This window comes from Pseudophryne corroboree, chromosome 6 (assembly GCF_028390025.1).
Source record: "Pseudophryne corroboree isolate aPseCor3 chromosome 6, aPseCor3.hap2, whole genome shotgun sequence".
NCBI lineage: Eukaryota > Metazoa > Chordata > Amphibia > Anura > Myobatrachidae > Pseudophryne > Pseudophryne corroboree.
Genome location: NC_086449.1, coordinates 734,147,321 through 734,172,986, shown reverse-complemented (window position 1 = coordinate 734,172,986; position 25,666 = coordinate 734,147,321). Strand labels below are relative to the sequence as shown.

At 46.0% G+C, this 25,666-nt stretch overlaps 1 long non-coding RNA gene across 1 annotated transcript in view; it reads left to right on the top strand.

The window, feature by feature from the left end:
• Positions 1–883: 883 nt before the first annotated feature.
• The window catches only part of LOC134935640 (uncharacterized), an 89,297-nt gene continuing 64,514 nt past the window's right edge, over positions 884–25,666 (top strand). The window contains exons 1-2 of the long non-coding RNA XR_010180303.1: positions 884–1,136; positions 1,223–1,322. This is a non-coding gene — a long non-coding RNA (uncharacterized LOC134935640). The remainder of the gene's footprint in view (positions 1,137–1,222; positions 1,323–25,666) is intronic.

Below are 25,666 nucleotides of genomic sequence, written 5' to 3'. Positions count from 1 at the left end.
TACTCGTGACTTGGAGGACACCAAGTTGCTGGACGTAGTCCGGGCCCTAAAAATCTATGTTTCCAGAACAGCTGGAGTCAGAAAGACTGACTCGCTATTTATCCTGCATGCGCCCAACAAGTTGGGTGCGCCTGCTTCAAAGCAGACTATTGCTCGCTGGATCTGTAGCACGATTCAACTTGCACATTCTGCGGCTGGACTGCCGCATCCTAAATCTGTAAAAGCCCATTCCACGAGGAAAGTGGGCTCTTCTTGGGCGGCTGCCCGAGGGGTCTCGGCTTTACAACTTTGCCGAGCAGCTACTTGGTCGGGGTCAAACACATTTGCTAAATTCTACAAGTTTGATACCCTGGCTGACGAGGACCTAGAGTTCGCTCATTCGGTGCTGCAGAGTCATCCGCACTCTCCCGCCCGTTTGGGAGCTTTGGTATAATCCCCATGGTCCTTACGGAGTTCCCAGCATCCACTAGGACGTCAGAGAAAATAAGATTTTACTCACCGGTAAATCTATTTCTCGTAGTCCGTAGTGGATGCTGGGCGCCCGTCCCAAGTGCGGATTGTCTGCAATACTTGTATATAGTTATTGTTTAACTAAAGGGTTATTGTTGAGCCATCTGTTGAGAGGCTCAGTTATATTTCATACTGTTAACTGGGTATAGTATCACGAGTTATACGGTGTGATTGGTGTGGCTGGTATGAGTCTTACCCGGGATTCAAAATCCTTTCCTTATTGTGTCAGCTCTTCCGGGCACAGTATCCTAACTGAGGTCTGGAGGAGGGTCATAGAGGGAGGAGCCAGTGCACACCAGGTAGTCCTAATGCTTTCTTTAGTTGTGCCCAGTCTCCTGCAGAGCCGCTATTCCCCATGGTCCTTACGGAGTTCCCAGCATCCACTACGGACTACGAGAAATAGATTTACCGGTGAGTAAAATCTTATTTTCTGAGCAGGTAAGTTTCCTGTCCCTGGGTGTCATGGTGTGTGTGTTTGGTGAGAGTGTGTATCTTATTTCTTATTGGCCATTTCTCTCTCATGTAGGTGTCTCTATTGTTTTTTGTTCCCATTATATTTGGAGTGCTAAAGTAGGCCATTTTTCAGTTTAATTTTCCAAAGAAGTGTTCCTTTATTTTCTGAGCAGGTAAGTTTCCTGTCCCTGGGTGTCATGGTGTGTGTTTGGTGAGAGTGTGTATCTTATTTCTTATTGGCCATTTCTCTCTCTTGTAGGTGTCTCTATTGTTTTTTGTTCCCATTATATTTGGAGTGCCAAAGTCACCCATTTTTCAGTTTATTCTTCCAAAGAAGTGGTCCCTTATTTTCTGAGCCGGTAAGTTGCCTTTTTTTTATCATTTTTGGATTTGTTTTTGTGTTAAAAACAAAACATACTGTACTTAGTACTTTTTTCATATATTGTTGCAGTAATTATATGGGTATGTTTTTTATCTCAAACACTTTGTTATTTGTGTTGGTAAACAAAATATATCCAGATTGAGAGCTAGCTTACCTGGAGTAATAACTTTGTGCATTAAACAAAGTGTGTGTACATTCACACAATTCATTTATGTTTCATATACACCTTATACAAACAGCCAGTAGGTCATGTAATACAATATTTTTTATAACTTTGTGTATTAAACAAAGTTTGTGTACATTGAGTCATCAAAAAACAAAGGTTTCACTATCTCACTCTCACTCAAAAAAAGTCCGTATTTCGGAATATTCCGTATTTTCGGAATATTTGGATATGGGATACTCAACCTGTATATGACCCATAGTGGATATAATTATTATTATGCTGTGTGTGGGTTTTGGGAGTAGTACCCCCTAGGTCTGGTGTGACCGGGCTACCTTGGGGTAGCACGCCATAATATTTATTTAGCACTTGTGTAACACTTATTTTTCCACTAATACAACTCTTTTGAGTATTTTACAAACACCCTTTTTTTTGTATCACTTTCTAACACATAGCTCCTGGTTCTTTCTTATTAACACATATTAACACTTTAGTATTTCAATGGTGTGCTGCCATGGAGTGGTTGGGCCTGAACTGATTGTGTGGGGTCCACGCTCTGGACTTATACTTGGTATTAGGGACCTCCAGCAATAGAGCCGCCGTGAAGTGGCCTGGAGGCTTATCATATTTTTTGCAAAATATATGTAAATAAGAGCTCTATTATTATATAGTGTACAGTTCTCTTTACTAACAGCCCTCAGAGTGCGTGAGAAAAATCCTTTTGTTTTTCTTGTCTAGAGTAACCCCCTCCCGCAGCACCTGAAGAATGTTACCAGTTTGATTAGAGCAGTTTGCCATTTTATATTGTTGATCTTCATCAAGAAGCAAATTTCCTTCTGGCCTACTGGACACAGAAAACGTTGCCTCTGAAAAAACATACAGTATTGGGGGTCTATTTATTAACGTTATTTTTACTAAAATAATGTGAAAAAGGGTGTTTTCTCACCTTTTCACATTATTTTAGTATCACCTGAATGTATTAAAGGGGATTTGAAGCAGTTTACATGAAAAACTGAAAAGAAAAAATGCAAAGATGGCGCTTCACTTCAAAGGTGCAGCAACCAGACAGACAGGACAGTCACCTCAGTCCTTTAAAGTTACTAGAATGTTCTTGGATTTGCTGTGGTGCGCTCCCTGGGTCAGCTAACAACAGTTTATGGTAAGATCCAATGGCAGGGTACTATGTTCATGCACCCTTGATCAGCGAGAGTAAGACAGACGTGGGGAAATTCATATATCTTCTCTCTGAACACTCCACCAATTCACCATCATAGGTATCCCCCCCAAAAAAAAATAAAAAATAGAAGTTCGCATATAGTGAAGTACAATTTTATTCTAATTGGTGTGCAAATTAGCATAAAGTATTCAGTGCAAATAAAGTATTCAGTGCAAATAAAAATTTATGGGGTATAACTTCCCATGTATTACATCACATAACCACAATGGGTAGGAATAGCAGCAATAGATACGGTAATTTCAGTGCAAATCAAGTTAATTCATGGGGTATCGCTTCCCACAATCAAAATAGTATACCGCAAAGGATATAAATAGCAGCAATCATTAAAAATAATATAAAAAATCCACCACTGATTAGGCGGACCTGCGTACCAGATTTCATGGGGTGTCAACTAGCCCACCCAAATTCGCATGGAAGGTTGCCTCCCGGGATTAGCAGCAACGGTCAAAGCATGCAGATTCTCGGCTGATTTTGCTCCCCTCTGGTCATGGAAGGTCCCTCCAATCAATCACCAACGCGTTTCAGCTCTATATGTAAGCCTTCCTCAAGGTGTGTGGTGTGTCTGTGGTAATGGGTATTTATATACCATTCAGTGTGCTTTGATTGGATGACGTTCCATGATTAATTACAGCTCTTCTATTCTTGTTTAAATACCCTCTGTGATCCTCACTACATTATTATAGGTTGTTTCTATCCATTTATGATGGTCTGCGGCTGATTTATATGTTTAAAAACCGTTAATATACCTAATGAAGTTGCGTGCGTTCCACAACGTGGAACGCACCACACTTCCGGTTCCTGTATGCCGCGATCACGTGTACCTCGCGTCCGGATGTTGTACATCTAATTCTGTGTTCTCTCTGTACCTCCTTGTCTTCCGGTGTGTGAAGCGCAACTACCAGTATGCGCTTCATCACAAAACGGAAGCATAAGGTGTAGGTCTCTTTACGGATCCATGACTTCCGGTGTGTGGAGCGCACAGTGCGTTTCACAGCTCAATTTCCGGATGCCATATGGATTTTTGTAATAAGAAATACATAGTATGCACCATTAAAAATATATAATGCAATTATACAAAGGATTATCCGGAAATTGAGCTGTGAAACGCACTGTGCGCTCCACACACCGGAAATCATGGATTACTCTCGCTGATCAAGGGTGAATGAACATAGTACCCTGCCATTGGATCTTACCATAAACTGTCGTTAGCTGACCCAGGGAGCGCACCACAGCAAATCCAAGAACATTCTACATGAAAAACTGCTCCAAACCCTTTAATTCACTTTTTTTTTTAGTAACCCACATCACATTCCCCATACTTATACTGGGAAATGTGATGTGGCCAAATTTACTAAAAATTTTTTTTTTAAATAAATACCGCAGTGTGCCCTGTGATAATTTCGCTAGCTCAGGCTGGTATAATCACAGGGCAGCACTGCGATAATGTGGCATTTGCCAAGCTTTCTCTTCCCCTGGCAGAGAAAGCTGAGCGGGGACCCGGCAGAGTGATCAGCTATGTGTGTCTGATGGACACACAAGCTGATCACAGTGTAAAAAGTAAAAAAAAAAAAAGTAAAAAAAACCCCAAAAACCATACTCACCTGTCCAGGGAGCCGGTGTCCGCTGCTCCGGTGAGTGCTGCCGGGCACCGGGTCCCCCATGTGCTGTAATGTGATCCTGGTGCAGTAAAGTGACGCTGCAAAGCGGCAGCACACTACAGCACCGAGGGTCACCGCAGCGCACAGGATCGGCGCCGGGCAGCCCAGCAGAAGCAGCACGGACCGGCTACCTGGACTGATGAGTATATTGATCTTCTTGGGGGGAAGTCTGCGGCGGGTGGGGGTAGTCGTGATGGAGGGGGGGGGGTCGACCAGGCGGCGGCGGGAACGGCACGAAATGCCCGAAATGTCCGAAAAATACCCAAATGATGCTGGGGAGTATCATCGCAGGGACAGAGCTTGACCGCAAGCTCTGTCACTGCACGCGATTATTGATACATCCCTGCGGTGAGAGTTTGGGCGATTTTATCACCTGTCATCCGCATCCTGGATGCGGATGGTGATAAATAGGCCCCTTAGTCATAATTATACACTTTGCAAAAAAATTATAAGAAACTTTTATTTGCCGTTTGTTTCTAAACTGCAAATAAAATTTGGATTCGCTGTAACATGCATGTGGCTTGCATCTTTTACAGCTGCAACACATTGGATTCCATTTTTATGCAAATTGCATATGAGTGAATACTGTGATTTGTGTTTCAAAATTGCATTTCGACAGAAGGTGGTTATAAAATTCCACAAAATTATTTTTGCTGTATCTAAACGCAAACGTGGGATTTCCGGACTGGGGTTTCTAAATGTTTGATTTTATTAGTGATTGTTGCCAGCCAGTGCCGTAACTATACATTTTAGTGCTGTGTGTAAGAAACAACATCGGCGCCCCCCCATATACAAAACAGGGCCAGTGAGCACAGTAGGCGTGCGTCAAAAATATAGGGGCATGGCTACATAGGGAAGGGGCATGGCTACAAAATACTACAAATTCATATTACGCTGTACAGTAGTCTCCATTATTCAAATTACGCCGCACAGTAGCGTCACTTACACACATTACACCAAGTAGAGACCCTATTACACATTACGGTAGGTAGAGTCCCCCTTTTAAACATTAGGCTGGCAGAGTCACCTTTTTACACATCAGGCTGGCAGAGACCCCTTTTTACACATCAGGCTGGCAGAAACCCCCTTTTTACACATCAGGCTGGCAGAGACCCCCTTTTTACACATCAGGCTGGTGGAGACAACCTTTTTACACATCAGGCTGGCAGAGTCCCCCTGTTTACACATCAGGCTGGTAGAGAACCACTTTTTACACATCAGGCTGGCAGAGTACCCTTTTTACACTTCAGGCTGGCAGACTTCCCCTGTTTACACATCAGGCTGGCAGAGAACCCCTGTTTACACATCAGGCTGGAAGAGACCCCCTTTTCTCTTACGTCCTAGAGGATGCTGGGGACTCCGTAAGGACCATGGGGTATAGACCTGCTCCGCAGGAGACATGGGCACTCTAAAGAACTTTTAGTATGGGTGTGCACTGGCTCCTCCCTCTATGCCCCTCCTCCAGACCTCAGTTAGATTCTGTGCCCAGAGGAGAATGGGTGCACTACAGGGTGAGCTCTACTGAGTTTCTCTGATAAAAGAATTTTGTTAGATTTTTTATTTTCAGGGAGCACTGCTGGCAACAGGCTCCCTGCATCGTGGGACTGAGGAGAGAGAAGCATACCTACTTAAATGATAGGCTCTGCTTCTTAGGCTACTGGACACCATTAGCTCCAGAGGGATCGGAACCAAGGTCTCCTCCTTCCGTTCGTCTCAGAGCCGCGCCGCCGTCCTCCTCGTAGAGCCGGAAGATAGAAGCCAGGTGAGTATAAGAAGACTTCTAAGGCGGCAGAAGACTTCAGATCTTCCCTGAGGTAAGCGCGCCATTGCTCCCACACGTTACACACACGGACAGGCACTGATGGGTGCAGGGCGCAGGGGGGGCGCCCTGGGCAGCAATATATACTTCTGTTTTGGCATGTTATTACACATATGGGCTGCGGAGTCAGTGGATATGTTCATCCCCCGCCATTAATTGTGAATTTGAGCGGGACCGAAACCCGCCACTAGAGGGGGCGGAGCTTGGTCTCACAGCACTAACCAGCGCCATTTTCTCCACAGTGTGCTGAAGAGAAGCTGGCTCCCCAGACTCTCCCCTGCACAACGGTGATACAGGGCTGAAAAAGAGGGGGGGGCACATTTTGGCGCAGTGAGTGTATTACACGATTGACATTATATATATATATATATATATATATATATAAAAGCGCTATATCTGGGAATTGTTTCCAGTGTCAGTTGGTGCTGGGTGTGTGCTGGCATACTCTCTGTCTCTCCAAAGGGCCTTGTTGGGGAACTGTCCCCTTATAGATATATCCCTGTGTGTGTGTGCGGGTGTCGGTACGCGTGTCGACATGTCTGAAGCGGAAGACTCATCCAAGGAGGAGGTGGAGCAGATGATTGTGGTGTCTCCGTCGGCAATGCCGACTCATGATTGGTATGATATGTGGAATATTTTAAATGCTAATGTGACCTTATTACATAAGAGAATGGACAAAGCTGAGTCCAAGGAAACAGCAGGGAGTCAATCCGCGGATTTGACTGAGCCACAGGGCCCATCAGGGTCTCAAAAGCGTCCCTTATCACAAATAGTAGATACTGATACCGACACGGATTCTGACTCCAGTGTCGACTATGATGAGGTAAGGTTGCACCCTAAGATGACCAAAAGTATTCATTATATGATTATGGCAATAAAAGATGTTTTGCATATCACAGATGACCCCCCTGTTCCTGACACGAGGGTACACATGTTTAAGGGAAAGAAACCTGAAGTAACGTTTCCTCCATCTCATGAACTGAACGAATTATTTGAAAAAGCTTGGGAAACTCCAGACAAAAAAACTGCAGATTCCCAAGAGGATCCTTATGGCGTATCTTTCCCAGCAAAGGACAGGGTACGTTGGGAATCCTCACCCAGGGTGGACAAGGCATTAACGCGCCTGTCCAAGAAGGTGGCACTACCGTCTCCAGACACCGCAACCCTTAAGGATCCTGCGGATCGTAGACAGGAGACTACCTTAAAGTCTATTTATGCACATACGGGGGCTTTACTCAGACCGGCAATAGCATCGGCATGGGTCTATAGCGCTGTTGCAGCATGGACAGATATCTTGTTGGCTGACATGGATACCCTGGACAGGGATACCGTTGTCCTGACTTTAGGTCACATTAAGGACGCAGTCTTGTATATGAGAGATGCTCAAAGAGACGTGGGCCTGCTTGGTTCCTGAGCCAACACCATGGCTGTTTCGGCAAGACGAGCTCTGTGGTCGGGTGATGCCAACTCAAAAAAGCGTAAGGAGGTTTTACCTTACAAGGGTGAAGTTTTGTTGGGGGATGGTCTCGCGGACCTGGTTTCCACAGCTACCGCAGGTAAATCTACATTTTTGCATTTTGTTCCCCCACAGCAAAAGAAAACCCCACAATATCAGATGCAGTCCTTTCGGTCGCATAAGTCCAGAAGAGGTCGGGGCTCCTCTTTCCTCGCGAGAGGTAAGGGTAGAGGTAAGAGAACACCTGCTTCGGCTAGTTCCCAGGAGCAGAAGTCCTCCCCGGCTTCTGCTAAATCCACCGCATGAGGCTGGGGCTCCACGGAGGGAGTCCGCACCGCTGGGGGCACGTCTTCGACTCTACAGCCAGGTCTGGGTCCTATCAGGCGTGGATCCTTGGGCGTTGGAAATTGTATCCCAAGGTTACAAACTGGAGTTTAAAGAGGTGCCCCCTCGCCGATTTCTCAAGTCAGCCTTGCCAACCTCTTCCCCGGAGAGGGGAGTGGTATTAGATGCAATTCAAAAGCTGTGTCAACAGCAAGTGATTGTCAAGGTTCCCCTAGGCCAACAGGGAAAAGGGTACTATTCAACACTGTTTGTGGTACCAAAGCCGGATGGTTCGGTCAGACCAATTTTGAATCTAAAATCCCTAAACCTATACTTGAAAAAGTTCAAATTCAAGATGGAATCACTCCGGACTGTGATATCCAGTCTGGAAGCAGGGGATTTTATGGTGTCGCTGGACGTGAAGGATGCCTACCTTCATGTCCCCATATTTCCTCTTCATCAAGAATACCTGCGTTTCGCGGTACAGGACTGTCATTACCAGTTTCAGACGTTGCCGTTTGGGCTTTCCACGGCCCCGAGGATTTTCACCAAGGTAATGACGGAAATAATGGTGCTCAAGCAGGGTGTCACAATTATCCCGTACTTGGACGCTCTCCTGATAAAGGCGAGATCAAGGGATCAATTGCTGAAAAGCGTGTCACTCTCCCTGAGAGTGTTACATCAACACGGTTGGATTCTCAATCTGCCAAAGTCTCAGTTGCTTCCAACGACTCAACATTCCTAGGCATGATTCTGGACACGGAACAGAAGAGGGTTTTTCTACCAATAGAAAAAGCCCAGGACATCCAGAACATGGTCAGGGACCTGCTAAAACCAAAAAGAGGACGTTTCAGTGGGACCTTCTCGACAAATGGGGTCCCATCTACACCTTCATCAAAAGATAAGCCTGTCCCCCAGGGCCAGGGTGTCTCTCCTGAGGTGGCTACAGAATGCTCACCTTCTAGAGGGTCGCAGGTTTGGGATTCAAGACTGGGTTCTGGTGACCAGGAAGCCACCAGAATTCTGCGCTGGGCAGAAAATCACGTAAGTGTTCTGTCAGCAGTCTTCATACCGGGAGTGGACAACTGGGAAGCAGACTTCCTCAGCATACACGATCTCCATCCAGGAGAGTGGGGACTTCATCAAGAGGTCTTTGCAGAGATAGCAAGTCTTTGGGGACTTCCTTAAATAGACATGATGGCGTCACGCCTCAACAAAAAGCTTCGGAGGTATTGTGCCAGGTCAAGGGACCCTCAGGCAGTAGCGGTAGACGCCCTAGTGACACCATGGGTGTTTCAGTCAGTCTATGTGTTCCCTCCTCTACCTCTCGTCTCAAAAGTGTTGAGAATCATAAGACGAAACAGAGTACAAGCAATACTCGTGGTTCCAGATTGGCCTCGAAGGGCCTGGTATTCGGATCTTCAGGAAATGCTCACAGAAGATCCGTGGCCTCTTCCTCTCAGGGAAGACCTGTTACAGCAGGGGCCTTGCATGTTCCAAGACTTACCGCGGTTGCGTTTGACGGCATGGCGGTTGAACACCGAATCCTAGCAGAGAGGTATTCCGGATGTAGTTATCCCTACTCTGATAAAGGCTAGGAAGGAAGTATCGGCGAAGCATTATCACCGTATCTGGAGGAAGCATGTATCTTGGTGTGAAACCAAGAATGCTCCTACGGAAGATTTCCATCTGGGCCGTTTTCTCCACTTCCTACAGACGGGAGTGGATATGGGCCTAAAATTAGGCTCCATTAAGGTACAGATTTCGGCCCTATCTATATTTTTTCAAAAGTAATTGGCTTCTCTCCCAGAAGTCCAAACTTTCGTAAAGGGAGTGCTGCACATCCAGCCTCCTTTTGTGCCACCAGTGCCACCATGGGACCTTAACGTGGTGTTACAGTTCCTTAAATCACACTGGTTTGAACCTCTTCAAACGGTGGAATTAAAATTTCTCACCTGGAAGGTGGTTATGTTATTAGCCTTGGCATCGGCACGGCGGGTGTCAGAGTTGGCGGCCTTGTCTCACAAGAGCCCCTACTTGATTTTTCATGTGGATAGAGCAGAGTTGAGGACTTGTCCTCAATTTCTGCCTAAGGTGGTCTCTTATTTTCATATGAACCAACCTATTGTGGTGCCTGTGGCTACGGGGGACTCCAAGTCCCTGGATGTAGTCAGGGCCTTAAAAATTTACGTAGCCAGAACGGCTAGGGTTAGGAAAACAGGCTCTGTTTGTCTTGTATGCAGCCAACAAGATTGGTGTGCCTGCTTCTAAACAGACTATTGCTCGCTGGATCTGTAACACGATTCAGCAGGCTCATTCTACGACTGGATTGCCGGTACCAAATTCGGTAAAGGCCCATTCCACTAGAAAGGTGGGCTCTTCCTGGGCGGCTGCCCGAGGCGTCTCGGCATTACAGTTGTGCCGAGCAGCTACTTGGTCGGGTTCAAACACTTTTGCAAAATTCTACAAGTTTGATACCCTGGCTGATGAGGACCTCGCGTTTGCTCAATCGGTGCTGCAGAGTCATCCGCACTCTCCCGCCCGGTTTGGAGCTTTGGTATAAACCCCATGGTCCTTACGGAGTCCCCAGCATCTTCTAGGACGTAAGAGAAAATAAGATTTTAAACCTACCGGTAAATCTTTTTCTCCTAGTCCGTAGAGGATGCTGGGCGCCCGTCCCAGTGCGGACTAAATCTGCAAGACTTGTATATAGTTGTTGCTTACATAAGGGTTATGTTACAGTTGGAATCGGTCTTTGACTGATACTGTTTTTTCGTTCATACTGTTAACTGGTTGCGTATATTCTAAGTTATATGGTATGATTTGTGTGGGCTGGTATGAATCTTGCCCTTAGGTTTACAAAATCCTTTCCTCATATTGTCCTTCTCCTCTGGGCACAGTTTCTCTAACTGAGGTCTGGAGGAGGGGCATAGAGGGAGGAGCCAGTGCACACCCATACTAAAAGTTCTTTATAGTGCCCATGTCTCCTACGGAGACGGTCTATACCCCATGGTCCTTACGGAGTTCCCAGCATCCTCTACGGACTAGGAGAAAAATATTTACCGGTAGGTTTAATATCTTATTTTTACACATCAGGCTGTCAGAGACCCCTTTTTACACATCAAGCTGGCAAAGTCCCCTTTTTTACACATCAGGCTGGCAGAGACCCCTTTTTACACATCAGGCAGGCAGACTCCCCTTTTTACACATCAGGCTGGCAGAGACCCCCTGTTTACAGATCAGGCTGGCAGAATCTCCTTTTAACACATCAGGCTGGCAGAGTCCCCCTGTTTAAGAACATTAGGCTGCCAGAGAACCCTTTTTACATATCAGGCTGGTAGAGGGGTGTAGTATGGCTGACCGGCGGTCTCCTGACCGCCGGTCAGCTTACCAACGCCGGGATCCCGGCGGGGAGGGGCGAGTGCAGCAAGCCCCTTGCGGGCTCGCTGCGCTCGCCACGCTGCGCTCGCCACGCTGCGGGCTCGGTGGCGACCTGCAGTCGCCACCGGTTCTATTCCCTCTCTATGGGTGTCGTGGACACCCACGAGTGGAAATAGTCCCTGTTGGTCGGCATGCCGACCATCGGGAAAGTGAGCCGTCGGGCTCGTGGAGGAGGTCATGTGACTGTCGGTCAGCTGACCGGCGGTCACATGAATACCACCCTGGCAGAGTACCCTGTTTACTAGAGATGTGCGGCAGGCACTTTTTGTGTTTTGCTTTTGGTTCTAATTCCCTGCTCGTGTTTTAGTTTTGGATCTGGATGATTTTTGAAAAAAACAAAACAAAAAAAAAACCAAAACATAAAAATGGCTAAAAGCACAGAATTTGAGGGTAATTTTGATCCAACTGTATTATTAACCTCAATAACATTCATTTCCACTCATTTCCAGTCTATTCTGAACACCTCACAGTATTGTTTTTAGGCCAAAAGGTTGCACCGAGGTGGCTGTATGACTAAGCTAAGCGACACAAATGTGCGGCACAAACACCTGGCCCATCCAGGAGTGGCACTGCAGTGGCAGACAGGATGGCAGATTTAAAAAATAGGCTCCAAACAGCACATCATGCAAAGAAGAAAAATAATTGCAATGAGGTTTCTATATGACTAAGCTAAGCGACACAAGTGTGCGGCACAACCACCTGGCCCATCTAGGAGTGGCACTGCAGTGGCAGACAGGATGGCACTTAAAAAAACTAGTCCCCAAACAGCACATGATGCAAAGAAGAAAAAGAAGTGCACGGAGTTTGCTGTTTGACTAAGCTAAGTGACACAACCACCTGGCCCATCTAGTAGTGGCATGCAGTGGCTGAATGTCAAAAGTGGCCCGCAATTTTTCAGTCCACTGACAGCATCTCTTCCACGCCCCTGTCATTTTTGAAAAATTCTGCAATTGGTGGACTTTTACGGCAGTACCCCTGGACTAATACAGCAGTACCCCATGACTTATACGGCAGTGTTAGACAGGATGGCACTTTAAAAAACCATGCCCCAAACAGCAAAATAGCACATGATGCAAAGATGAAAAAGAGGTGCACCAAGGTTGCTGTATGACTAAGCTAAGCGACACAAGTGTGCGGCACAAACACCTGGCCCATCTAGGAGTGGCACTGCAGTGGCAGACAGGATGGCACTTAAAAAAACTAGGCCCCAAACAGCATATCATGCAAAGAAGAAAAAGAGGTGCAATGGAGGTAGATGTATGACTAAGCTCAGCGACAAACAATTGGCCCATCTAGGAGTTGTTTCAAATGGATGGAGGCTGCGCTCACAGGGGGAAGGGGTGCTAATGAGTGCTGCTAGACCTGGAGGTGTCCTACCTCCTTTTCGATTTTATAATTTGGAGTGGTCAGCGCGCTCATTAGTAGAAATGGAGGGAAAAAATAGGTGTTGCGGAATGTGTGAAATCTATAGGTGTATGGATGTTTGAATCTGCTTTCTTATGGATGTATATATAAGGCAATGATCAATCTAGGAGGGGTATTTATCATTCACTTTTTTGTGTATACAGTGTTCAGATGCATTATGTAAGCTGCCCTTCTATCAGCATCCTCCTTTTGAAATGTTACTAGTTCCTTATTGTCGTTCTTTCACCACTGTCAGGTGTGTCTTGCAGACTACCCTTTGCAAGGTATACCTTCCTAATGGTATACCAAAATGAACCCCAGCTCAGGTAAATGTCAGGTGTACCCTGCGGGTCACCTTTACCATAGGAGTAGTGGGTGCCTATGTTCCCTATGAAGCTGTGTCTTAATTCAGTACTTGGGGTGTGTGACCAGTGCGGCGTCCCGCCTGTCAGTAACCTTCTATGTGCAGCACTGAGGTCTTGGCCTGCCGCTGGTGACCGCGTCTCTTGCTTCCCCACCTCAGGCTGTCAGTCCTCTTCCTTGGTGTCCTCCGTCTCCTTCGGTCCGCGCGTTGCCCAGCGGCTGCCGGTCTCCTCCGTCTATGTGTCCCGTCTGCTGCTTCCGGGTTCGTGCGTCACGTGCGATGTCACGTGAGCGCTCTGTCTATCTGGGGTGAATACTGCTGCGTTCCCTTCTCCGGCCGGAGAGGGAAATCTGTAGATGAATGTGGTGTCAAATAGCAAGTCCCAACGCGTTTCAGCACGGATGCCTTTGTCTGGGGTTGTATAAATACCCCTCCTAGATTGATCATTGCCTTATATATACATCCATCTAGGAGTTGCACTGCAGTGTCAGACAGGAGGGCAGATATAAAAGAAAGGCCCCAAACAGCACATCATGCAAAGATGAAAAAGAGGTGCAATGAGGTAGCTGTATGACTAAGCTAAGCGACACAAGTGTGCGGCGCAAACACCTGGCCCATTTAAGGTTGGCACCGCAGTCCCACTGCACCAATGGCGGATACCGGACGCACGTCTAACACCAGCATAGATGTTATGGTCTCAGTAATCCGCTTTGCAACAGGGTATATATATACATACGGCAGTATCACTGGAATTATATGGCAGTACCACTGGACATATAAGGCAGAATTACTGGACTGGACTTATACGCTAGTACCACTGGAATGATATGGCAGGATCACTGGATTTATACAACAGTACCGCTGGACATATGAGGCAGTACCGCTGGACATATACTGCAGTATCAATGAACATATACGGCAGAATCACTGGACTGGACATATACGCCAGTACCACTGGAATTATACGGCAGGATCACTGGAAATATATGACAAGATCACTGTATTTATACGGCAGTATCACTGGACATATACGGCAATGTCACTGGACTGGACTTAGACACCAGTTCCACTGGAATTATACGGCAGGATCACTGGAATTATACGTCCGGATCACTGTATTTATACGGCAGTACCGCTGGACATATACGGCAGTATCAATGGACATATAGGGCAGTACCACTTGACATATATGGCAGTATCACTGGACATACACGACAGTATTACTGGACTGGACTTATACGCCAGTTCCACTGGAATTATACGACAGTACCACTGGATTTATACGGCAGTACCACTGGACATATGAGGCAGTACCACTGGACATATGAGGCAGTATAAATGGATATATACGGCAGTATCAATGGACATATACAGTAGTATCACTGGACTGGAATTATACGCCAGTACCAGTATATGGCAAGATCGCTGGACATATACGGCAGTACCGCTGGACATATACAGCAGTATCAATGGACATATACGGCAGTATCACTGGACATATACGGCAGTGTCACTGGACTGGACTTATACGCCAGTGCCACTGGAATTATACGGCAGGATCACTGGAATTATATGGCAGGATCACTGTATTTATACGGCAGTACCGCTGGACATATACGGCAGTATCAATGGACATATACGGCAGTATCAATGGATATATACAGCAGGATCACTGGACTGGACTTATACGCCAGTACCACTGGAAGTATACAGCAATACCGCTGGATTTATACAGCAGTACCGCTGGATTTATACGGCAGTACCGCTGGACATATGCGGCAGTATCAATGGACATATACGGCAGTACCACTGGATTTAATAGAGCAGCATAGGGACACCACCACTGGTGACGCAGGACAACCCAGCACCACTACAATGGACTGGACTTATACAGCAACACTGGACATATGGTAGCAGAGGACACCACCACTGTGACTGGACTGATGCAGCACATCACACCACCACTGGATTGATGCAGCACAACACAGCACCACTGGACTGGATTTATACAGCAGCACTGGACCTATGGCAGCAGAGGACACAAACACTCTTACTGGACAGATGCAGGACAAGACACTACCACTGAGGACAGAAACAAGACCTCTCTCTACACTCTCCAATGCTGGAGTGAAAATGGCGGGGATGCGCGGCTCCTTATATGGAATCCAAACCCCGCGAGAATCCGACAGCGGGATGATGATTTGCCTTGTTCTGGTTTCCGAGTCAGGCGGGAAAACCCGAGCCTGACTAAGATCCGGGCTCGTGACCTGAAGTCCGGGGGGGTTCAGTTCTCTGAGAACCGAACCCGCTCATCTCTACTTTTTACAGATCAGGCTGGCAGAATCCCCTTTTTACACATCAGGCTGGTAGAGACCCCCTTTTTACTAGAGATGAGCGCGTTCGGTTCTCAAAGAACCGGACCTTACCGAACTTCACCATTCGAGTCCAGATCCGAGCCAGGCTCGGGTTTTCCCGCCTGACTCGGAAACCAGAACGAGGCAAAACATCATCATCCCGCTGTCGGATTCTCACGGGATTTGGATTCCATATAAGGAGCCGCGCATCGTGGCCATTTTCGCTCCAGTCTCGGAGAGTGTAGTGAGAGGACGTGTCTCCGTCCTCAGTGTCTGTGTAGGGGCAGGAAAGTGGGGTGGCGAGTCTTGTGTTTTGTTGTGCTGCTCAGTCCAGCCAGTGTTGTCAGTGTCTTATGCTGCATCAGTCCAGCCAGTCCAGTTCAGTGCTGCTGGCTGCTGTATAAGTCCCTTGCATTTTTGCTGTGTTGGCTTGCATCAGACCAGGGGTAGTGTCTTGTGCAGCATCAGTCCAGTGACCAGTCACAGTGGTGGTGTCCTCTGCTGCCATATATACTGGCGTATAATTCCCGTGATACTGGTGTATAATTCCCGTGATATTGTCGTATAATTCCCGTGATACTGGCATATAATTCCCATGATATTGCCGTATAATTCCCGTGATACTGGCGTATAATTCCTGTGATATTGCCATATAACCCTCGGAATACTGGCGTATAATTCCCGTGATACTGACATATAATTCCTGTGATATTGCCTTATAATTCTCAGAATACTGGCATATAATTCCTGTGATACGGCCATATAATTCCCGTGATACTGCCGTATAGTTCCAGTTATCCTGCCATATAATTCCATATAAATCCATTTAATTCCGTATAAATCCAGTCCAGTTGTGCTGCTATATAAGTTCAGTGGTGCTGTCCTGTGCTGTATATTATTTACTCCAAAATAAAGTAGTTATTAATATTTAATCCAAATCATTTTTAGTGTTTGCCCTGTGAGGTGTAGGGGTACACTTGTGCCGCATATTGTGTTATATAACTCCAGAAAAATAATGGAGAACAAAAATTTGGAGGATAAAATAGGGAAAGAACAAGAACCACTTCCTCCTAGTGCTGAAGCTGCTGCCACTAGCCATGACTTAGATGATGAAATGCCATCAACGTCGTCTGCCAAGGCCGATACCCATTGTGATAGTAGAGGGCATGTAAAATCCAAAAAGCCAAAGTTCAGTAAAAAGACCCAAAAAAAGAAATTGAAATGGTCTGAGGAGAAACGTAAACTTGCCAATATGCCATTTACGACACGGAGTGGCAAGGAACAGCTGAGGCCCTTGCCTATGTTCATGACTAGTGGTTCAGCTTCACATGATGATGGAAGCCCTCATATCTGAGGACTTGACACTTATGTTGGTGTTAGACGTGCTTCCGGTATCCGCCATTAGTGCAGTGGGATTTAGACAATTGATGGAGGTATTGTGTCCCCGGTACCAAATCCCAGCTAGATTCCACTTCACTAGGCAGATAATACCGAAAATTTGTCATTTAATTCCAGTGATTTGGATGTATAATTCCAGTGATTTTGACATTTAATTCCAGTGATTTTGCCATTTAATTCTAGTGATTTGGATGTATAATTCCAGTGATTTAGACGTATAATTCCAGTGATTCTGCAGTATAATTCCAGTGATTTTGCCATTTAATTCCAGTGATTTGGACGTATAATTCCAGTGATTTTGCAGTATAATTCCAGTGATTTTGCCATTTAATTCCAGTGATTTTGCCATTTAATTCTTGTGATTTGGATGTATAATTCCAGTGATTTAGACGTATAATTCCAGTGATTCTGCAGTATAATTCCATTGATTTTGCAATATAATTCCAGTGATTTTGCCATTTAATTCCAGTGATTTGGACATATAATTCCAGTGATTTTGCCATTTAATTCCAGTGATTTTGCCATTTAATTCCAATGATTTTGCCATTTAATTCCAGTTATTTGGACGTATAATTTCAGTGATTTGGACGTATAATTACAGTGAATTTGCAGTATAATTACAGTGATTTCGCAGTATAATTACAGTGATTTTGCCATTTAATTCCTGTGATTTTGCCATTTAATTCCCGTGATTTTGCCATTTAATTCCAGTGATTTGGACACATAATTCCAGTGATTTTACCATTTAATTCCAGTGACTTTGCCATTTGATTCTAGTGATTTTGATGTATAATTCCAGTGATTTAGACGTATAATTACAGTGATTTTGCAGTATAATTACAGTGATTTTGCAGTATAATTACAGTGATTTTGCCATTTAATTCCTGTGATTTTGCCATTTAATTCCAGTGATTTGGACATATAATTCCAGTGATTTTGCCATTTAATTCCAGTGATTTTGCCATTTAATCCCAGTGATTTGGACATATAATTCCAGTGATTTTGCCATTTAATTCCAGTGATTTTGATGTATAATTCCAGTGATTTTGCCATTTAATTTCAGTGATTTGGACATATAATTCCAGTGATTTGGACGTATAATTCCACTGGGAATTGTATATGTCACTTGGCTTAGTCATACAGCTACCTCATTGCACCTCTTCGACATCTTTGCATGAGGTGCTGTTTGGGGCCTAGTTTTTGAAAAGTGTCATCCTGTCTGACACTGCCGTATGAGTCCTGGGGTACTGCTGTATTAGTCCTGGGGTACTGCCATATAAGTCCACCAATTGCAGACTTTTTTTAAAAAATGACAGGAGTGTGCTGGAGATGCTGTCAGTGGACCGAACAATTGCGTCCCACTTCCGACATTCAGCCACTGCGTGACACTACTAGATGGGCCAGGTGGCTGTGTCGCTTAGCTTAGTAATACAGCAACCTCGATGCACCTTTTTTCTTCTTTGCATCATGTGCTGTTTGGGGACTATTTTTTTAAAGTGCCATCCTGTCTGACACTTCCGTATATGTCCAGTGGTACTGACATTTAATTCCAGTGATTTGGACGTATAATTCCAGTGATTTGGCCGTATAATTCCAGTGATATTGCCATTTTATTCCAGTGATTTGGACGTATAATTCCAAAGATTTGGACGTATATGTTATGAACCACAGGTAGTGGTTCATTCCTGTTTTCCGTTTATGTATTTTATGTGTTAGCTCTCTTGCAGGCCAGGATTTCCTTTGCTCTGGTTTAGAAGACTCTTGTTTGCTGCCGGTGGTGAGTCTGTGTAATTGCAGCCTGTTCCCATGTGTTCAGCCTCACCTGTCTGTTAATTGCACCTGTCAGTTGTGCAGCAGGGCAGCTGCACAACATAATTAATTAGGTTCTCTGCAGCTATTGGAGGGCTCCCTGTTATATTCTGTCTCAGTGCATTTCACAGACGCCGGTGATAGTTCCTGTCCAGTTTCTGAGCTTCCGTCTAGCAGTTTCTGTCTAGCTGCTTCCAGCCTTGATCCAGTGTCTGATCCAGTGTCTAGAATCCAGTCTAGAATCCAGTCTAGAATCCAGTCTAGAATCTTGTCTAGAATCTTGTCTAGAATCTTGTCTAGAATCTTGTCTAGTCTTGTCTGGTTTGAAATCCTACTATGCAAGCCCTGCAGACGTCTCTCTCAGCCCTGAACTCTGCTTTCAGTGCTTTGAAACCTGAGCGGCTGGAAGTTTTGCAGCAATCCTTAAAGCAACTGCAAAACCTTCTGACCAAAATTTTGCTTATCTTGCCAGAAGTTGTTGAGAGTACATCTATCTCTGAAGAGACTCTTGTTCACAATATGGTGACAAGAGAATCCTCAGGTTCAGTTGGAGAGAAAAAGTTTAAAAGTTTTCTGCGGCCTAGGCTCTCAGAAGAGGAGCATCTGCGTCGCAGAAACTTAAATTTATGCCTGTATTGTGGGGGTTTAGGCCACTATCTGCAGACCTGTGAGTTGCGCAAGCCAAAGTGTGGCGACAAGTCCTACCCTCTGTCTAAGTTGAGTCAGGATTTTAGACCTACTCCTGTCTCCACTGTGGCAGAGGTACTTGTCACAAAACCCACACTAAAAAGCACTCTGTCCTATAATTGGGGTCCTTGGGCTAGGGATCCCCATTATAGATTCAGGAACCAAAGGAGAATGTTTCTCTCCTCTCTTGATTTTCCTGTTGAATCAGAGTTACAAACCCCAGTAGTGGATGCCCGGGGTCCTGGAGCGGTACCCGATGCCCAGAGTCCTGGAGCAGTACCCGATGCCCAGAGTCCTGGAGCGGTACCCGATGCCCAGAGTCCTGGAGCGGTACCCGATGCCCAGAGTCATAGAGGGACATCGGATATAATAGCTCAGGTGTCAATACCAGAAGGGGTCTCAGAAGCTGTTACCCCAGGTAGGGACTTGAAAAGCGCAACCCTAGAAAGGGTATCTAAAACCATAGTTCTAGAAGGGAACTCGAGAAGCAAAACCCCAGAAGGGATCTTTGAAGTAATATCCCCAAGTGGGGTCTCGAGAGACACAGCCCCAGCGAAGGGTCTAGAGGTCGCTTCCCCAGGAAAGGACTCAAGAGGAATAGCGTTAGTGAAGTTTCTGAAGGTTATAGCTTCAGCAAAAGTCCCGGAGGTCATAGTCCCGGAAAAAGTTTCGATAATTATCGACTTGGCCCGGTCCCAGAGAGGGAGGCTGACGGCCCGGTCCCAGAGAGGGAGGCTGTTGGCCCGGTCCCAGAGAGGGAGGCTGACGGCCCGGTCCCAGAGAGGGAGGCTGACGGCCCGGTCCCAGAGAGGGAGGCCAATGGTCCGGTCCCAGTAAAAGAATCCGAGGTGCTGACCCCAGCGGGGTTCCCGAAGGCCACTGCCCCGGGTGGGGTTCCGAGGGCCACTGCCCTGGGTGGGGTTCAGAAAGTCTCAGCCTCGAGTAAGGTCAGTGGTGACCAGGTCCTAGCAAAGCACTCTAGTCAGTCAGATGGGAAGGAAGCAGATCCTGACTCTGTTGATATCTCAACATCTATAATCTTTGATGGGGACTTAGTCCAATTTCTGGCGCTTTACAAACACTATTACATCATTATGTTGTCTAGACCATTTCTGGGCATCACTTCAGAGAACCTTGTGCTCTATCTGATATATTCCTTTAGAGGGGAGCCTTTTGAGTGGGCGTCCAACTTAATGAAAGCTGAAGATCCCATTCTTCAGGATCCCCCGGCATTCAGTGATGCAGTTATTAAGAGATATGGTTCCAAAGAAATTGGTTCAGGTTCCTCTAGGCCACCCGTCTTATCTGCTGAGAATCCACTGTATACTGTAAACTTGGCACAAAAATCTCAGCCCATTGCTATAACTGCAGGATGTGCTTTTCTGTCTTCTTCTAGTAGTAGTACTTTGCCTGAAAGTTCAGTTCCCAAGGTTAAGAAACCAATCTCTGATTTGAACCCAACCTTGCTGGAAGGTACCATCAGTTCACACAATGTTTGGGGAATTACCTTGGTCAGACCTCAAGAACTATGTAAAAAAAAGAAGAAAAAGAAATAATTATTGACTCTTGCCTTGTCAAAAAAAAAAAAAAAGACTTTTTCCCCTTGTCTTGTGTCCAGTGGCCACCGTCAGGGGGGGGGGGGGGGGGTTCACTGTTACAAGCTGTTGCCACAGCTTGTTTCTGTTTCTTGTCTTTGTCTGTTTGTCCAGTGTCAGTTTTAATAATGTATACCTTGTTTTGGAAAACCTGAATTTTGGGGTCCGTTGACCCCTCCTCAAGGGGGGGGGGTACTGTTATGACCCACGGCTGTGGCTCATTCCTGTTTTGCATTTTGGTTATGTATTTTATGTTATACTTCTGTTTCTGTTCACCGTGGGTGTCATGGGGTGTCCGGAGCCCACCCTTAAGGAGAGGGTACTGTTATGAACCACAGGTAGTGGTTCATTCCTGTTTTCTGTTTATGTATTTTATGTGTTAGTTCTCTTGCAGGCCAGGATTTCCCTTTGCTCTGGTTTAGAAGACTCTTGTTTGCTGCCGGTGGTGAGTCTGTGTAATTGCAGCCTGTTCCCATGTGTTCAGCCTCACCTGTCTGTTAATTGCACCTGTCAGTTGTGCAGCAGGGCAGCTGCACAACATAATTAATTAGGTTCTCTGGAGCTATTGGAGGGCTGCCTGTTATATTCTGTCTCAGTGCATTTCACAGACGCCGGTGATAGTTCCTGTCCAGTTTCTGAGCTTCTGTCTAGCAGTTTCTGTCTAGCAGTTTCTGTCTAGCTTCCAGCCTTGATCCAGTGTCTGATCCAGTGTCTGATCCAATGTCTGATCCAGTGTTTGATCCAGCTTCTTGCTTTGAAGCGTTCCTGTCCTGAAGTCCAGTGGCTTTGTCTATTCCTGATCCTGATTCGGTATCCTGTTCCTTGGTTTCCACTGCTCAGTCGTTGGAACTCTGCCTGTCCTCTGGTCCTGAGAGCCTGTGTCAGCTAAATTGGGGGTTTCTGTCCGTTTGCCAGTATTTGTACCGGTTCCGTGAGTAGCGGCTTTGCCGCGTCCGTCGGTCAAGTCCGCTGTATTCTTTAGTTTCTAGTTACTGGTGTTTTTCAGAGGGTTCTGCATATGCTGTCACCGCCGGTACACAACAGTATTGTGTCGGCGTGTGGACAGCATTTCCTTTGTTGTTGTTTTTCCTGGCGGCTGTGCCGCACATACTTTATTTAAGTTCTGTAGCGCCCCTAACTCTGTATTTCTGTCTTTAGTTAGAGCTTTCCTTGTCATCACCCCGTCTCGGTTCACGCCTTGTCTCACATTAAGACCTGGGGGCATCGGAGTTGGGCAGACATAATCCGCCCTTCAAAAGCGGCTGCCGTGGGCCCAAGAAACCATAGTCACGCAGGCGTAGGCTGCAGGTTTCCGTAGGGGTTGCTGCTGAGCTCCGTATCTATTGCAGCTTTACGTTCCTGTACTTGGGGCTCATCCGCCCAGTTCCAGGAGTACCAAGTACAGTGAACGTAACAGTATAATTCCAGTGATTTTGCCATTTAATTCCAGTGATTTGGATGTGTAATTCCAGTGATTTTGCCACTTAATTCCAGTGATTTGGACGTATAATTCCAGTGATTTTGCCATTTAATTCCAGTGATCATTCCGTATAATTCCAGTAATCCTGCCGTATAATTCCAGTAATCCTGGCGTATATTATTACAGTGGTACTGGCGTATAATTACAGTGATCCTGCCGTATATATCCAGTGATCCTGCTGTAAAAGTCCAATGATCCTGCCGTATAATTACAGTGGCACTGGTGTATAAATCCAGTCCAGTAAAACTGCTGTATGTGTATATATATATATATATATATATATATATACCCTGTTGTAAAGCCAATTACTGAGGCCATAACAACTATACTGGTGTTAGTCGTGCGTCCGGTATCCACCATTAGTGCAGTGAGACTGCAGTGCCAACCCTAGATGGGCCAGGTGTTTGTGCCGCACACTTGTGTTGCTTAGCTTAGTCATACAGCTACCTCATTGCCCTCTTTTACTTCTTGGCATGATGTGCTGTTTGGGGACTATTTTTTTAAAGTGCCATCCTGTCTGACACTTCCGTATATGTCCAGTGGTACTGCCATTTAAGTCCAGTGCTTTGGACGTATAATTCCAGTGATTTTGCTGTATAATTCCAGTGATTTTGCCATTTAATTCCACTGATTTCGATGTATAATTCCAGTGATTTGGACGTATATTTCCAATGATTTTGCCATTTAATTCCAGTGATTTTGACGTATAATTCCAGTGATTTGGACGTGTAATTCCAGTGATTTTACCATTTAATTCCAGTGATTTGGACGTATAATTCCAGTGATTTAGACGTATAATTCCAGTGGGAATTTTTGTGTCGCTTGGCTTAGTCATACAGCTACCTCATTGCACCTCTTCGACATCTTTGCATGAGGTGCTGTTTGGGGCCTAGTTTTTGAAAAGTACCATCCTGTCTGACACTGTCGTATGAGTCCTGGGGTACTGCTGTATTAGTCCTGGGGTACTGCCATATAAGTCCACCAATTGCAGACTTTTTTAAAAAAATGACAGGGGTGTGCTGGAGATGCTGTCAGTGGACCGAACAATTGCGTCCCACTTCCGACATTCAGCCACTGCGTGACACTACTAGATGGGCCAGGTGGCTGTGTCGCTTAGCTTAGTAATACAGCAACCTCGATGCACCTTTTTTCTTCTTTGCATCATGTGCTGTTTGGGGACTATTTTTTTAAAGTGCCATCCTGTCTGACACTTCCGTATATGTCCAGTGGTACTGCCATTTAATTCCAGTGATTTGGACGTATAATTCCAGTGATTTGGCCGTATAATTCCAGTGATATTGCCATTTTATTCCAGTGATTTGGACGTATAATTCCAAAGATTTGGACGTATATGTTATGAACCACAGGTAGTGGTTCATTCCTGTTTTCCGTTTATGTATTTTATGTGTTAGCTCTCTTGCAGGCCAGGATTTCCTTTGCTCTGGTTTAGAAGACTCTTGTTTGCTGCCGGTGGTGAGTCTGTGTAATTGCAGCCTGTTCCCATGTGTTCAGCCTCACCTGTCTGTTAATTGCACCTGTCAGTTGTGCAGCAGGGCAGCTGCACAACATAATTAATTAGGTTCTCTGCAGCTATTGGAGGGCTCCCTGTTATATTCTGTCTCAGTGCATTTCACAGACGCCGGTGATAGTTCCTGTCCAGTTTCTGAGCTTCCGTCTAGCAGTTTCTGTCTAGCTGCTTCCAGCCTTGATCCAGTGTCTGATCCAGTGTCTAGAATCCAGTCTAGAATCCAGTCTAGAATCCAGTCTAGAATCTTGTCTAGAATCTTGTCTAGAATCTTGTCTAGAATCTTGTCTAGTCTTGTCTGGTTTGAAATCCTACTATGCAAGCCCTGCAGACGTCTCTCTCAGCCCTGAACTCTGCTTTCAGTGCTTTGAAACCTGAGCGGCTGGAAGTTTTGCAGCAATCCTTAAAGCAACTGCAAAACCTTCTGACCAAAATTTTGCTTATCTTGCCAGAAGTTGTTGAGAGTACATCTATCTCTGAAGAGACTCTTGTTCACAATATGGTGACAAGAGAATCCTCAGGTTCAGTTGGAGAGAAAAAGTTTAAAAGTTTTCTGCGGCCTAGGCTCTCAGAAGAGGAGCATCTGCGTCGCAGAAACTTAAATTTATGCCTGTATTGTGGGGGTTTAGGCCACTATCTGCAGACCTGTGAGTTGCGCAAGCCAAAGTGTGGCGACAAGTCCTACCCTCTGTCTAAGTTGAGTCAGGATTTTAGACCTACTCCTGTCTCCACTGTGGCAGAGGTACTTGTCACAAAACCCACACTAAAAAGCACTCTGTCCTATAATTGGGGTCCTTGGGCTAGGGATCCCCATTATAGATTCAGGAACCAAAGGAGAATGTTTCTCTCCTCTCTTGATTTTCCTGTTGAATCAGAGTTACAAACCCCAGTAGTGGATGCCCGGGGTCCTGGAGCGGTACCCGATGCCCAGAGTCCTGGAGCAGTACCCGATGCCCAGAGTCCTGGAGCGGTACCCGATGCCCAGAGTCCTGGAGCGGTACCCGATGCCCAGAGTCATAGAGGGACATCGGATATAATAGCTCAGGTGTCAATACCAGAAGGGGTCTCAGAAGCTGTTACCCCAGGTAGGGACTTGAAAAGCGCAACCCTAGAAAGGGTATCTAAAACCATAGTTCTAGAAGGGAACTCGAGAAGCAAAACCCCAGAAGGGATCTTTGAAGTAATATCCCCAAGTGGGGTCTCGAGAGACACAGCCCCAGCGAAGGGTCTAGAGGTCGCTTCCCCAGGAAAGGACTCAAGAGGAATAGCGTTAGTGAAGTTTCTGAAGGTTATAGCTTCAGCAAAAGTCCCGGAGGTCATAGTCCCGGAAAAAGTTTCGATAATTATCGACTTGGCCCGGTCCCAGAGAGGGAGGCTGACGGCCCGGTCCCAGAGAGGGAGGCTGTTGGCCCGGTCCCAGAGAGGGAGGCTGACGGCCTGATCCCAGAGAGGGAGGCTGACGGCCCGGTCCCAGAGAGGGAGGCCAATGGTCCGATCCCAGTAAAAGAATCCGAGGTGCTGACCCCAGCGGGGTTCCCGAAGGCCACTGCCCCGGGTGGGGTTCCGAGGGCCACTGCCCCGGGTGGGGTTCAGAAAGTCTCAGCCTC